Below are 14,460 nucleotides of genomic sequence, written 5' to 3'. Positions count from 1 at the left end.
ATTTTGATTGTTTTGTCTATACAATACCAAAACTAGGCAAAACTGCCCATTACAAGTTTGCAGAAACAAAGTGGACAGTTCAGTAGCATTTTTGCTTCATCAAAGACTTAAATGGTATTCAAAATGGTTTTCTGTCCATCAACAAGGTACTTGGTTAAAAGTGGGTGCGGTCAAACCAGGACTGACTGACAGCACAGGATATATGTTATATACTGTTGTGTCACAGTTGAATTGGAAACAGGGAAAAGGAACCAAATGCAGAGAAATTAAAAGCCACTTCTAGAAACTATTTTCAAAATCAGTCCAAAAAGGCAAACAAATCTGATTGGCCAAAAGCAGGAAGGACAGCCAGCATTACTGAAACCACAATGGCAGATGAGCAACATAGACAATCAGGCAACCGGGAGTATGAAAGTGGCTGGTATTTATATGCTGAGGCTAAATGAAGGAACAAGGGACAAGTGTGCAGGGAGTAGCTGTGTCAGGTGACTGGAAGGAGCTGGAAACTCAAAGTGGGTGACTGGCAGCGTCTGGAAAATGAAAGGCCTAAGGGAAGAGAGAGGTTCCTTTGCACATTATGTGAGCATGCGTAAGAAAGTATTATGTCTTGCTGAACTTTTCTCTGAGCTCTGTAAGGCCTGGAACATGCACTTTTGTGTGTACTTAAGGAACAAAGTAAAGTCATTATTATTATCATTATTATTGGGAAAGCAAGACAAAATAGCCTATAACAGGTGATTTAACATAGATAGACATGCCAGAACATACATACAATGAGAAGCCTTATTACAAACACTCAGACAGAGGATAGGGCATTCATGCAAGTCAGATGGTTTGTTAGGAGAGGAGATGGACATTTCGTCCATTCAAAAATGACGGCAGACAGATGTTTGGGAGAGGTGCATTTAAAGGGGAAGAGGTGGTAAGGATGTGGGATGGCATAGATGATTGGGTTCCTGGGAGTAGTGGCTTTCGGGATTCTGGACCATCGCCCAGTTCAACAAGGCTTGAGGGTAGATTATGTTTTGTATTTATTTTTTAATTTCTTTCAATTTCCAGCAGCACCTTTGTTCCCTATCTCAACAGATCCCAGACCCTGATGAGTGGCGCTTGTTCCTTGTGGGCTTCACAGCCTTTTATTATAATTCAATTTATCCTGTTTTTATTAATAACATCATCAATGTAATTATTATTATTATTATTATCATAACTTTGTTAATTCACCAATTACTATGAGTACTAAGGCCTCCCTCCACCAAGGGACAAGACCCAAGATTATTATTCAAGGATACAAGGATACAAATTATTATATTTAGCACACAAACTAGTAATTTAAGGGAATGATTAGTTATTTGAGGTCATAAATTACTAATAGATTTACAAAATACACTTACTGAGCTCTGAAGTAATTCAATTCGATGCACTTCAAACGGTCTCAGAATACAGTTGAGTGAATTGGAATTACATTGTTCAGGGGTTTCTTTTTTTCTGATCAATTAGAACCTAGAATATATTTTTTTCTATGTGTTGTTGTCTTGTGCTTTTATGGGGTGATGACTGCTTGTGTGACCTATTTTGCTTGCAAACCTAATTTCCTCCACTGGGACAACAAGGATTTAAGCTGAACTGGGATCCTGGCTGGTGTTCAGGCTACAGCCCCTGTTTACAGTACACAGTTAGGCTGCTGGAAGATTGTTAGTTTGGAGAAATGGAGGTCTGGAGAAAGCCAAAAAACCGGAGGCCAAGGTCAAGGTCAACAACCAGACCTGATGGTCTGACACATGTCAGTTCAGGTCACATTCAGATCTCTTCAGTGTGCAGAGAGGAAAAACTTGTCCTGTACAGCTCAAGACTGAAAAGGTGAGCAATCCTAACTGGTGGTGAAGTGCAGAGCAAAGTGCTGGGACTTATAATAAAACATGTCAGATTCACTCACCTCAGCTCCACCACAACATGGGGACACTTTGTTTTACTTGACTGCTTGTGATTGGTTTCCCAACACAGACACACCCACACACACTCCCACTACCCTTCGCTTATGAATGCGCACTCACCCCATGAATACAGTGAGAGACGAAGAGACACCTCCCACATACACCGCCACCAGTGTCTTCCATTATAGAACAGAGGAAAGGAGTGAGAGAGTAAGCAACCAGCTGCAGTGAAGCGTGTCGTATAAAACTTGGATTAATGACAAGAGAACTATAGAGTTGTGAAGTAAAATGTAAATTCCCATTTGAAAGTTTTCTTTTAATGTAATCCTCAATGTTCCTCAACATAGAAACACATGGAGACTCCTGGAAATGAAAACTGAAATGAAATTGTGTTTTTTTCACCAGTTTGGTATCAGGGATCAAAACACTACAACACCCATGAGCCTCAGCTGCCATTGTTACGGAGAAGAAGCCAGTCAGAGGTATGAACATCAGTGCGCCATAGTTGCTGAATTCATCCAAAATAATCCCAGAATGTGTAAGTGAACTAATTTGAAATGCTAAATGTTTTATCAGGTCACACATCATAATCTTTAGCCTGCAGTTAGTGGCACGTACAACTGGATTTTAGCTTGGTGACTATGTTTCAGCTTAGCTGACTTCTTTCTTTAAAGCGATAGTTCGACACATTGGGGAGCGCACTTATTTGCTTTCTTGCTGTGAGTTAGATGAGAAAATCAATACCACTCTCATATCTGAACGCTAAATATGAATCTAGAGCCAGGAGATGGTTAGCTTAGCTTAGCATAAAACTGGAAGTGTGGGAAACAGCTAGCCTGGCTCTGTCCAAAGTCTCCTGGCTCTAGCTGTTTTTTGTTTTTTTTGTTTTTTTTTGCTGTTGTATTTTAAATCGCAGTAGGCAGTATTTCTCTGCATTTCAATAAAATTCTTAATATAGCATACTCTCTTACAGAGCCAGACACGCCGTTTCATTTCCTCATTCATTCAGTCCGTATCAAAGCACGTATCAAAGCACATTAATTAATGACTGTATGTCAGAATCAAAATCCTAGTTGGATATTAGTTTGATACTTAGGACCATCTAGAGTTACCGCTTTTATGCACTGTCAGTCATTTCTTTGAACAGCGATTTTTGCCCTCACATTCAAATATTACACAGCATCAAGTCACCCACAGCTCAGAATAAAACCTCACTGTGACTGTGCACACAAGACAGCTGTCAGATAGAGCAGTTCCACTAAAATGTTTATTGAACATAATATGTAATCTCAGTTTAAATTAACTGACAACTAATGTTAGCTTGTGTAGCAAAAGAGTTTCCCCTCGGGGATCAATAAAGTATTTCTGATTAGCTATAGGTTGCTCACCTGTCCAACAAAAATAATCCCAAATAAAGTATCAAAAGGTTCAGAGAAACTAAAACAATCCCATCTGCCTGATCATTAGGGGGAATTTCAGTTCCATTTTCACTTCACTATTCATTAATTTTAGCCATTTTCTCTTTGGGAGGGGTCTCATCCTAACCAATCAGTAAGTGATGTATCCGTACTGTTGACATCACTTTTAGTTCATACAGAAGTTGCACTTGTGATTTCTTACCAAAATACATCGTGTCTATCCTTGAGGCCTAAGAAATGTGTTGCATGCATTTCCTTCATCATAAAACATTTGCAAAGCTGATTTGTCAAGTATTTTGTAACCTGCATTGTTTACATCCATGACTTCTTCTTCCCTGCCTTTGTTGGCACATTGCTATGTTTCTTGACCATTGTCTGTTGATCAGTGGAATAGCCTGAAAATAGAGGCAAGAAAGTGTGTTGAGTTGCCACTTGTTTGTGCAGATACATGTGCATTCTCGCCCTTGTTATTTCCGTAAGTCAACTTACAACAACCCGTATAGGCTACCAACTAGCAATAGCCTTTATAACCAGTGTGAAAAAAGAAAGAAACAACATTACACCTTGTAGTTTGAAAACTGGTTTAAAGTTCAGCGATTAAACAGATGTTGTTGATGTTCTTCCTTCCAGCAGTGATGCTGATTACACTCTGAGGTGAGCAGTGAGCCTAGCTGCCGATACAACTCATTTAATAGTATGCTCCATGCTTTCATGGTCCCATTTAGATGATTGATTCTGGGTATCTCAACCAGCTCAGCTATGCATTAGTGATGAATGGAGCTGTGATTTAATGCTCTCTTGTGGAGGCACTTGGCAATCAGCAATTTTTGTAAACAACACAACACCTGTATTCTAGTGGTCTTTCCATCAAGGGAAAAGAACACTGAATGTCACAATAAGCATGATTTCACCAAGGAAATAGTACTGTGATGTTTAAAATATTATCTGTAATATCTGTTTCACTTATGGCATAAGGCACATTATCATCGCCACACACAGTATGTTATGCAGCATGAAATCTTGTGTGCAATATCATACTTGGAAATATATGTCATGGCTGACTGAGATTTATATAATCTCCTTTGATAAAAGTGTGATGCAGGATGAACTACAAAACCCAGAGGGTGCAATGACATAAATCCTCTGTTGCCTTGTTCACAGTGCAGTTGTGTGATTTGTAGTTAAACCATCATGGTGTTGCACGGACTGTCAACATTATCATTTGTATCAAAACACAGCTTTCCCTCAAGAGGAAAGGACAAAAGAATGTGTCCTGTTCTGTGTCCTCCAGCATCGAGTGTCTGGCAGTGCTGGTGAGAGCACAGTGTTCGAAATGAACTTTTTGGCTCAGATGCCAAAGTCTGGTTGGAAAAACCAACAAATCTCAGTTGGAGGCAGTTGTACAGAGCCTGGCAGGTGTAATCAAGAGACAAATAAATAAGGAATTTGTGCGCACATATTTCTTAATTATATTATTATATTACATCTGGCCTCAGTACACGTCAGATTGCAATAAAATGTGGTATTGATATTACTACTGTAGTCAATCCAAATGTTTCCTCTAGCACCATCAGGCAAAGCTTTTCATTTACACACAAGATCACATTGACAGCTTTTTATGAATTTAACATTCATGCCATCATTCTTTCCAGAAGATGAAGTATTTCCATTTTGGAAAAATCCATGAACCTGCCTCTAGCGCTACCCTCAGGCCAAACTGTCCACTTAGCTTATTGCCACATGAGTTGTTCATTCGACAACTACCCTGTTGTCCAAAACTGTATTTTGCTGCCTTATCATAAAACTATGATACACGTTTTTTAGCCGTCATCTTTTTTGACTTAATGAATCAGGTTTTCCTGACCATATTACTCTGGGAGTAATGAAATGATTAGCATTATGCTGATCCTGTAATACCTGTGCTGGTACAATATTATCAGAGACAAGACTGAGATCACTGACCCTTGCAAGACAAAGACAGCGAGCAAGGTCATTATCAAAGTTATGAGCCAAAGTTATTGCTGGCAATAAACGCAACTTTTCAAGTGATCTTTGTCAAGAGCACACAAGGGCTCAATCTATTATCCCAGGGCATTTGGGGAATATATCAGCATATTAAGTGGTTGACATTACAATTTATTATCAACACTGATTAGCACCTGCATCTCACAATACATTTGGAAGTCATGAGAGGTGTCATTAAACTACAATTTGAAGAAGTTAATAAAGAGGCGAGGAAAAAAAGTACCAGGGGGGTGCAACATTATCATTGACCTCTCCCAACAAATTACCTCTTTTTTTCCTCTGAAAGCCTCATTTTTCACATTGGAACCCCAACTGAAAGATTTCCTGTGCCTCTGTAGATTAAGATATGACCCTTGTGCTGGACATGTTACGGACAGAGCAGGCCGGAGACAACAGTAAGGAACAGGAGGTTTTATTGTACAAGTAATTGATGCAGAATAGGAGATGACACTGATACTGTCCTTTGACTGGATGAACTGGAGTTCGGAGGCTGCTGACACGAACACAGGAGACTGTGGATCTTGGGCTGCGGAGGCGAACACAGGAGTGTGGAGGTTTGGGGCTGAGAAGACACTCACAGGAGACCGGATATACGTGGAACCAAGATCGGGAGCGTTGGAAGGAGAAAGGCATCTTGAAATAACGAGGTAGCGTCCGTATTGCCGTACGTAGGCTGGATACTATGATCTGTCCTTTTCCAAACAAGACCGGACACTGACTGAGGTGAGGGATGGGGTTTTATAAGGGAGTGGAGTGATGATTAGGTGTAGGTGTGTGATTGGTGACAGGTGACTGGAATTAGTACTCGGGTGAGGGAGTGCAGTGTGTGTGTGGTGTAGTTAACTTGGAAATGTGTTTTTTATTAATATATAGTGTTACTATATCCATTAAAGTTACAAGAACTGGTCAAGTGGGTACTGTAGTTTAACTAAAAGTTAAACATTTAATAGTGTGCTGGTTATCTGAAAGATAAAATAAGCATTAAATTGATACTAGCATAATAATCAAAATTAATTATAGTTTTCACTTCATCATTCAGTCTGATATTGCGGTCATGTCAGTCATTTTATGTTTGAAAGGGATTGCTGTCATTATCCCAAAAGTGTACAGAACCACCTGTACACTATTGTGGCCATTTTTCTGTTGCCATGACCATTACATATTATTTCTGGTTCTGACGCAGGAAGAGGACGCCCACATCCTGTCTAAAAAGCTCTGATTGGCTCGGCTGTTTTTTTTTTCAAGCGAGCACAACACCAGACCTATATAGAGGTCTGTATGTATATGTACTGTAGCTGTGTGTGTACATGTGTATCTATGTATAAGAATATACTGTATGTGCATGTGTGACCACATGTATATTGTGTGACATGTACACAAGCAGCCTGCCCTGTTTATTTGAATCGCTGAGATGTGGGATTCAGAGTTCAGGAACCAGACAAAATTGAAACTACAGCTGGCTGGTGAAGTCCTTTTATCTCCAAATTGTCAACTTTTAACTAAGAATAACAGTTTGGCCTGACAATAGTGCATTTTTGTCCTTTTATCCAACTAATTTAGTTGTACTATTTTCTAGTAGCAGTCATTTCTGTGCTGAAAATGTCAAAATCTTGCCAAATGAAAGGGAAACTACAGTCTGTAAATATCTGGACAGTCACATAGTCCATTATTTTGACTCTGTACTCCAGCACGTTGGATATGAAATTGAACAAATTAGCTCAAAGTTCTGATTTAATGTTTTGGATTTACAAGGATATCATGGAAAACACCTGGTTTTAGCCAGCTGTAGTAATCATTGGATAAGTCCTTCCATGTCTACCATTGACGGTAAGCAGTAAAGGTAACTTTTACGACCACTGCACTCTTAAAAAATGTTTGAAGACACATTGGGAATCACTGATATTACCCTCCTGAAAAATCATTTTAATGTGGTTTTCAAGTGACAGCAGTGCTGTGGTGAAAGGAGGACAAGAAGGCCAAATGTTAAATCAGATCCTTGAAGAGCACAGACTGGAACATCCGCAGTGTGCAGTCGTCCAGAACAATAACAAGCAGCAGAAGTAAACACATGACGAGCAAGATAACCGCAAAGGAGATAACGGAGGGAGGAGGGAGGAGGGAGGGAGGAGGGAGTGAGAGCGGAAGAGGAAGATGCACTGGAAATGTCATTATTGTGAAGATGAAGGTTTGCTTCAGAGCTGCATCTGGAACACAAATGGAACTTCCAAGTCTGCACGGCTGAGGAGACTGTTTACACATTGCTTACGCGTGGCTAATGTAATAAATCACAGCAAATATGCAGCCTAAATCAACACTATCATTTCTCACGTGCATAATTTACTGAGATTAAAGCCCTCTCCAATGACAAATGGTCCCTGTTTTAAATTGTACAGAATCAATAACTTGTGAGATAGGAGCTAATTTTGTTGCTTTTTCATCTATGTTATCAGCTGAGTTTGCCATCTGTGTGCTCTATGAAACCACTTTGATTGCAATATGTAAAAAATGAAAGAAAGTTGAATCAACACGTCGTCATGAGATGTGTAGAATAGAAAGCAGCTGTTTTTACAGAGCCTCTTGTTCATGGAGGCGTGGAAATTGATTGAATTTGTCTTGCAGCATGTTGCCGATGCAAAAACTGTCAGTTGCCTGGGGACACTGTGATTTTCCTTCCGAAAAACTGAAGGAATAGCCTTCACATTCATGTTAAAAATGTCACAAGGAGAAACATCATGAAACCTTCAAAGTTAGCCGGTATCCTCAGGATGTTTAAGCCTTGTACTTTCTACAGTAACCGTGCAATATGGGCTCTTCAGCGCTGTGTATTGGGGCAGCTCGGTAGGAAAGGTGTGCCCAATTTCCTGATTATATAAATGCTATATGATGTTATTATTGGGATGAGGGCTGAGGACTAAAAATCCATTGTAGAAGAAGCACAGTAAACAATTTCTCAACTTTCACCAATATCGGTTAGAATACAAATAGAACAAAATATTTCCCTGCATTGTTTACAATTTCCTTTCAGGTAAAGCCTACATTTCTATCTTTCATGATATTCATGTATGGTTACCAGAGCTGAACAAAGTCTTTCCGCTTGCAGGAAGCAATGTAAGTTAGTCTTTCTAGACTGACAAATTCGAAAGCTTCCTTATCCACATTCTCAATGATGGAGCGTCCATACTCTTCCAATAGCTCTCCTGACTTGAAGAAGTCCAAAGTCCAGGAGTTGTCTGTTTCGATGTTTGTATAAAGTCCTTCGGATAAATTCCAAGCACAGAGTTTGCCATTTAAAGGGACTTTGGTATTAAACATCTCTGACAAACATTTTATAAGATCCTTCCTGAAGTTTTTGATCTTTGGACATTCCCATAGACAATGAAATAGAGTACCCTTCTCGTCAAACATTTAGTACAAACATCCGGTATATTAGCAGACATATGATGAAGTCATGTACATTCTCACTAACCGCTTATATTGAAGTGATTGAAACCTTGTATTAATTATCTGTTTTTGTGCTTTTAAACAAGCATTACTCCAATCTGTCTCGTCAATGTCTTCTTGTATATCCATTGTCCAAGCATTTCATTTATCAACTCTACTGTTGACTCAGCACTATATGCAACCAATGTGCTGTAATATTTAGTTACATGGCCCTGCCCTTCTAAATTTACAAGTGTTATTTCCTCAAGTTTTGATAAAGGTGGAATACACATGTTCTGTTCATATTTTGATGAGCATTTTTTAGGGATTTGATATCTCTGACATAATTGATTGAAAAGAAAGCAAAACTCTGTCTACATAAAGATCCATCTTTTTCTGAATACCTTTTATATTCCATGACCTTAATCCTCCATCCTTTTTACCAGCCGTAAACTGTTCATTACCCCAAATGGGAGGAAACTGAGACAGTACAGTCACCTATGTTTGTGTGCAGCATGCCAAACTGAAATTGTATTTTTTTAAAAAGCATTTGTACATTTCTTCAGTGTCTTAATAGCCGAAGAGTATAGATACAAATTTCTCTAAAATTATTGTTTATCTCTAATGGGTCCATAGTTAAGATGCCAGATGTTGACTTTATACTATTATTTATTTCAGCTTGCATTTTCTTTATCCTCCAGACCAATAATTTACCTGCTTTTTCCCTTTGGTCATAGTATATTTGTTTAGGCACAATCAGCTCTCATGACAGCTAGATTATACAGTATAAATTTTCAGCGCCATTTTCGGTCTCAGCTTTTTAAATTTAGTTTTCTAATATCGTAATTCTTGGTTGTGTCGTTTGGTTTTAGAACTTGTGTAACTAATAATATCTCCCCTTATATATATATATATATTATATTTGTATTATATCTGTATTTATCAATGCAACTTTCCACAAATTTAACAAAGGCATTGTGTAGCTTTGTTATAAGCTTGTGACCAAGGCAAAGTGGTGAAATGTGATACGATCTGATTTTTTAAAAATAATAAAGGTAGCTACTGTCGGCCACAGAGTCTTTTTTTATCCTACCAGTAGGAGTCGCCAAAGTCAGAAATGTTCAAATCCAACGCATAGGGGCTTTACTTTATTAATTAATTAATCACGTCATACACAGGAGAACAAAATACATTCACTACATGAAAACTATTTGGACACAATCTAATTCCAAAGACATGAGCATTAATCTGCTGCTGTAACAGCCTCCACTCTTCTGGTTTCAGGCTTTCCACCAGATGTTGAACCTGCTGCAGCGATTTGCTCCCATTCAGCCACATGAGCATTAGTGATGCCAGCCACTGATGTCGGGCGATAAGGCGTGGATTGCAGTCGGTGTTCCAGTTCATCCCAAAGGTGTCGGATGGGGTTGAGGTCAGGGCTCTGTGCAGGCCAAAATCTTCCGCACCAAACTGGGAAAACCATTTCTTCATGGTTCTTTGTGAAAAGCGGCATTATCACGATGAAACAAGAAAGGATCTTCCCGAAACCTTTGTCACAAAGTGGGAAGCCCGAACCATGAATAACAACCCCAAACCAAAAGTACACAAAAGTATGTGAATAGGGATGTCATATGGCGTCTTTCCTTAGGTTTTGATCAAAAGGAATCCTGGGAAATGTAGTAAATCACTAACTGAAGTAGAAGTAGATATAAGAAAATAATTAAAAATATTAGTATCTGTAAATAGTATCCTTGGTTACACAAAGAACATTACAAATTAAGGGTATCTGACAAAGTCAAGAGTCACCTACATAGGCAGCATCAATGTAAATTGCAAAGTGTTACCTACAATGTGTCTCTGCTGCTTTAGAAAAATCTTTACTCACCTGCAAAAATCACTTATGAAGTCCCATTTTAGCACCTGCACTCATGCGGTCAGAGTCACACTCCACTGCTATCACAGCTCACATCTCTGCCAATTTTCACTTCTGTTCTTTTCACTTTCCTCCCCCACATGAACTGTCTGTCTGTCTGTCTCCCTGAAAGCAGCTTCATCACAAGCTCTGGCTTCCTCCAAATCCGTGGTGATGGAGCACTTTATAATCCCACACACAATAATGGAGGGAGCGAGGAAGAGATAGACAAGGACCAATTAGCATCTCTGTGCCAGATTTACACCCCAGAGAGTCTCGGGTCGTCTCAGGGTTTTCATTATGCAGAGGATCTTGTTTTTTTTTTATGGAACTTGCTTTAGCTCAATTCAAGAAAACTCAAAACTTCCTCAAAGAAAAGAAAAATTTCAAAGCTGATATTTCATACTTTTTCAGTTGGGGAAAAACTTCACCTGTCAATCAATGCCAAGTGCCTGTACAGCAAAATCATAGCTTGCTTGAAATTTAAATCATTTAAATCTTTCAACTGAATTGTTTGCTCAAAAGGGAACAAATTATGAAGTTTCTCAAACAACATTATTGTTGGAAACTTATTTTCACTTATTTTGTTTTGTCAAATTCTTAGGGAAAGAAATTACGTTCTTTTTTTCAATAAACCGTCTCTAAACAGCTAAAAGCTCTTTTTCCTGAAATGTTCAACTAACTTCTTTGCCTCTCAGATGCAACAGTCTTTCTCTTGTTTTTAATTCATTAATTTTTAAAAGTTTTTATTTACCAATTTTGTTCCCTTTTAAGGGCAATCCATGCATGGGACACTGAAGATGCAGCTGTCAAAAACATATTATTCTTTTTATTATTTATTATTCTTCAAGGTTCCCCTGAGTGCAATGCTTTGCAGAAGCTAACTCCTAAATATTAAATGTTGCAATGCCCTTGGAGAGTTCAGCAAGTTTCAGGTCTTGCAAGCTGATTGTCATAGAAATGAACTGAAACAAATGGCTTCCTGAAAAATGTATAAAAACTTTTATAATGCATTGAAAATAGTTGGCAATAAATGTACAGAAATGTGCTTAAACATGCAGGAAAAATATGATGTAGTAATATTGAAGGTCTGCAACTATTTGGCATTTCTAAACATTCAACATGGCAGTCTCAAAAGATTTCAGTTCACATTAATTTCCATGTCTGCTTTAGAAGGAAGTGATCATTTAACCATTGATAAAAGGGAAGTTTCGATTTGATTGGTCAGGTAAGTCTTTGGTTAAGGGATCTGTGATACATTATTAAAGAACATGGGCTATACTGTTAATAATATCTATAGTGCTAACACTAAAAGTCCTAATGTGTCCAGTTTCCACATGATGAGAATAATTTCATAAAACACACAAAGCAAGGCAGGTAAAGGAGCTGAGCCACAGGTGCTGAAGGTTTCACTAAATAGATCAAGATTTTTGCAAAACCAAACTTGTTTTGTTGTTGTTTTATTGTTTACAGTAAGTAATTATATGGTAAGAATAAGTTATTGTGTATAATTATTTTGTCAAATTCTCAATAAAGCACAGATAAATAGTCCTCATGGGATAAGTGGTTTGCTATCAAATTTCACTTATTTGAATGGACTTGAATTGTTTCAGCCTCCAAACGTCAGCAGCTCACCGTGTGCGTGTGTGTGTGTGTGTGTGTGTGTGTGTGTGTGTGTGTGGGCCCTGAATAAAGGGAAAAAAAGGTTGTAAAAGTTATTGGTGTGTGCTGTGTACTGTGTGTATTATGTGAAAGCAAGGAGAGCATGTGCAATCTGTGCAATACAATTGTTTTATTAGGCATCTGCAGGTATACACTTATGTATAACATACTAATATTAGTGTGAATTCAACATCAGGGTAATGTGTGTATTTAACTGATGAGTGATAAAGTGACAGCTTTATTTATTAATTACTTTGCAGATTGTGCAAAACACATGGTGATGTATTGTTAGATTTTAAACTTGCCAGTATTACAGCAATGCTTTTACTTCAAAGAAAATTTTATTTTAATATGCAGTCACCAGCGCAATTCTTTCATTTGATGAATTATAATTATCTCTCTCCCGCCCTTCCTGTCTGTCTATGAGCTGTCACTGTCAAATAAGGCAAAAATGGCCCCAAAAAATCTACTAAAAAAGTGGTGAATTTACAGCCCATAGCTACTTAATACGATATCGTCTCTGGCTTTTGTTTGATATCTAGTGTCGGAAAAAAATGTTGCATATTTCCGATCCGTCGAGCATAGTTAGCACGCATTAGCTTGGAGGGCTAACTTGGCTTGTTCACTATATTAAGCGAACGTCGCTGTCACCCTGAACGTCCCACCGAACCCCGGTCAAAAATCTGGCAGTTCAATAAAGCCTTGCTTGATAGTCTGTGTGAAAAAAAAAGGATATTGACATTTTACACCAGATCACTGTTAAAAACAAATAGTTTGAGGAATATCACGGAGTTGAGTACTTAATTGAATGAAATGAATGAATTAGACAGGGTGTAAAATAGTCCTGGGCTGCTAAAAACCCAAAGTATGCATTTAAGGGTTAAACACAAAATGCTGCTCTTACATACACTATGCACAACATGAAATCACATGCTCAGTCCTCAGAATACAGCCACCCCATATTGGCACACGTTTCAATGCATATTCCTGTCTCCCAGAAATTAAGTTTACACACTAGTAATTTGTTTTGCCAGTTACGTTTTGATGGGAAATGTAATTGCTGCCTGGATTATGTTCCCTTTTTTTTCTTCCAGTGAGGGAAGTGCTACGTCTCCACCCCATGCAAGTCGTACAGGGACATGTTTGGGGCGTACGGTGGGCGTCTCAGAGTTCCACATGTGGTTAGATTTAGGCACCAAAAGGGTTTGGTTAAATGTGGATAAAGTAAACACTCTGGTGCTTCAAGTCACTTTCGACTTGTTTAATATCAAACCATGACCATGAGCATTTCCTAACCTTAATCAAATATTCCGAGTGCCTAAACATAACAATAAAAAAAGTTAATAACGCTTTAGTTGCTGTAAGCGAATATTGTATTGTAAGAGCCAATAGTGTAGAAAAAACAAGTTGATTCTGTGCCTAAACCAAGTTGTCTTCATGCTCAAACCAAATCTTAATAGGGGTGTCAGATCAGAAAATGCTCATATGAATAATTTATGTAACAGTCATTTGTAACAGTGTTGTCCTGCAGGTAGAGGTGTCAGATCATTAAATGTTTATTTGGGTCATTTTGGAAGACTATGACAAAGATCACATTTTGTCTTTTAGTTTGGAAGACTAGTTGGCATGAATAGATACTGCATATGACATATTTATTGTAAAACAAAATGCAAACCAGCATACAGTTTCAGCATATTATGATCTTATATCATATCATGATGATATTGTGTTTCTAATAAGTAACCAAACCATTTAAAATGAAATTGAAAATGAGCAGATCAGCAGGAAAGATTCAGGCCTTCACCGGCATTAAAGGTTTGTTTGATAGCAGGCAGTGGAAGGCAGAATAATCTCTGCAGGCAGAAAAATCATAACTGTACAGAAAATTGGTATCAAACCTATTGAACTCTCTGCTGCTTAACTGCACACAAATAATTGACATATTGCATCTGTAACAAGATCCGACATCCATCAGAAAAATAACACCACACTGCCTGCAAACACAACCCCGAAAGCATTTCATTATCCTCTGATTTTCTTTCTAGCTGTGAAAAGACAAGAGTTTAATTAATCAAAAACAGCATCAGAG

General features: G+C 38.2%; 1 long non-coding RNA gene across 2 annotated transcripts; it reads left to right on the top strand.

Moving 5' to 3' along the window:
- The first annotated feature begins 2,088 nt into the window (after positions 1 to 2,088).
- On the top strand, positions 2,089 to 10,199 carry LOC122888435. Of its 2 annotated transcripts, none has more exons than XR_006380699.1 (3): positions 2,089 to 2,224; positions 2,340 to 2,472; positions 10,082 to 10,199. It is a non-coding gene; the product is annotated as an uncharacterized LOC122888435 (long non-coding RNA). The 2 variants fall into 2 exon arrangements; XR_006380700.1 differs by having other exon boundaries at positions 2,340 to 2,416; positions 10,082 to 10,197.
- The last annotated feature ends 4,261 nt before the right edge of the window (positions 10,200 to 14,460 follow it).

This window comes from Siniperca chuatsi, linkage group LG14, assembly GCF_020085105.1.
Source record: "Siniperca chuatsi isolate FFG_IHB_CAS linkage group LG14, ASM2008510v1, whole genome shotgun sequence".
NCBI lineage: Eukaryota > Metazoa > Chordata > Actinopteri > Centrarchiformes > Sinipercidae > Siniperca > Siniperca chuatsi.
Note: the sequence above shows the minus strand (reverse complement) of the source record. Positions and strands in the feature narration are given on the sequence as shown.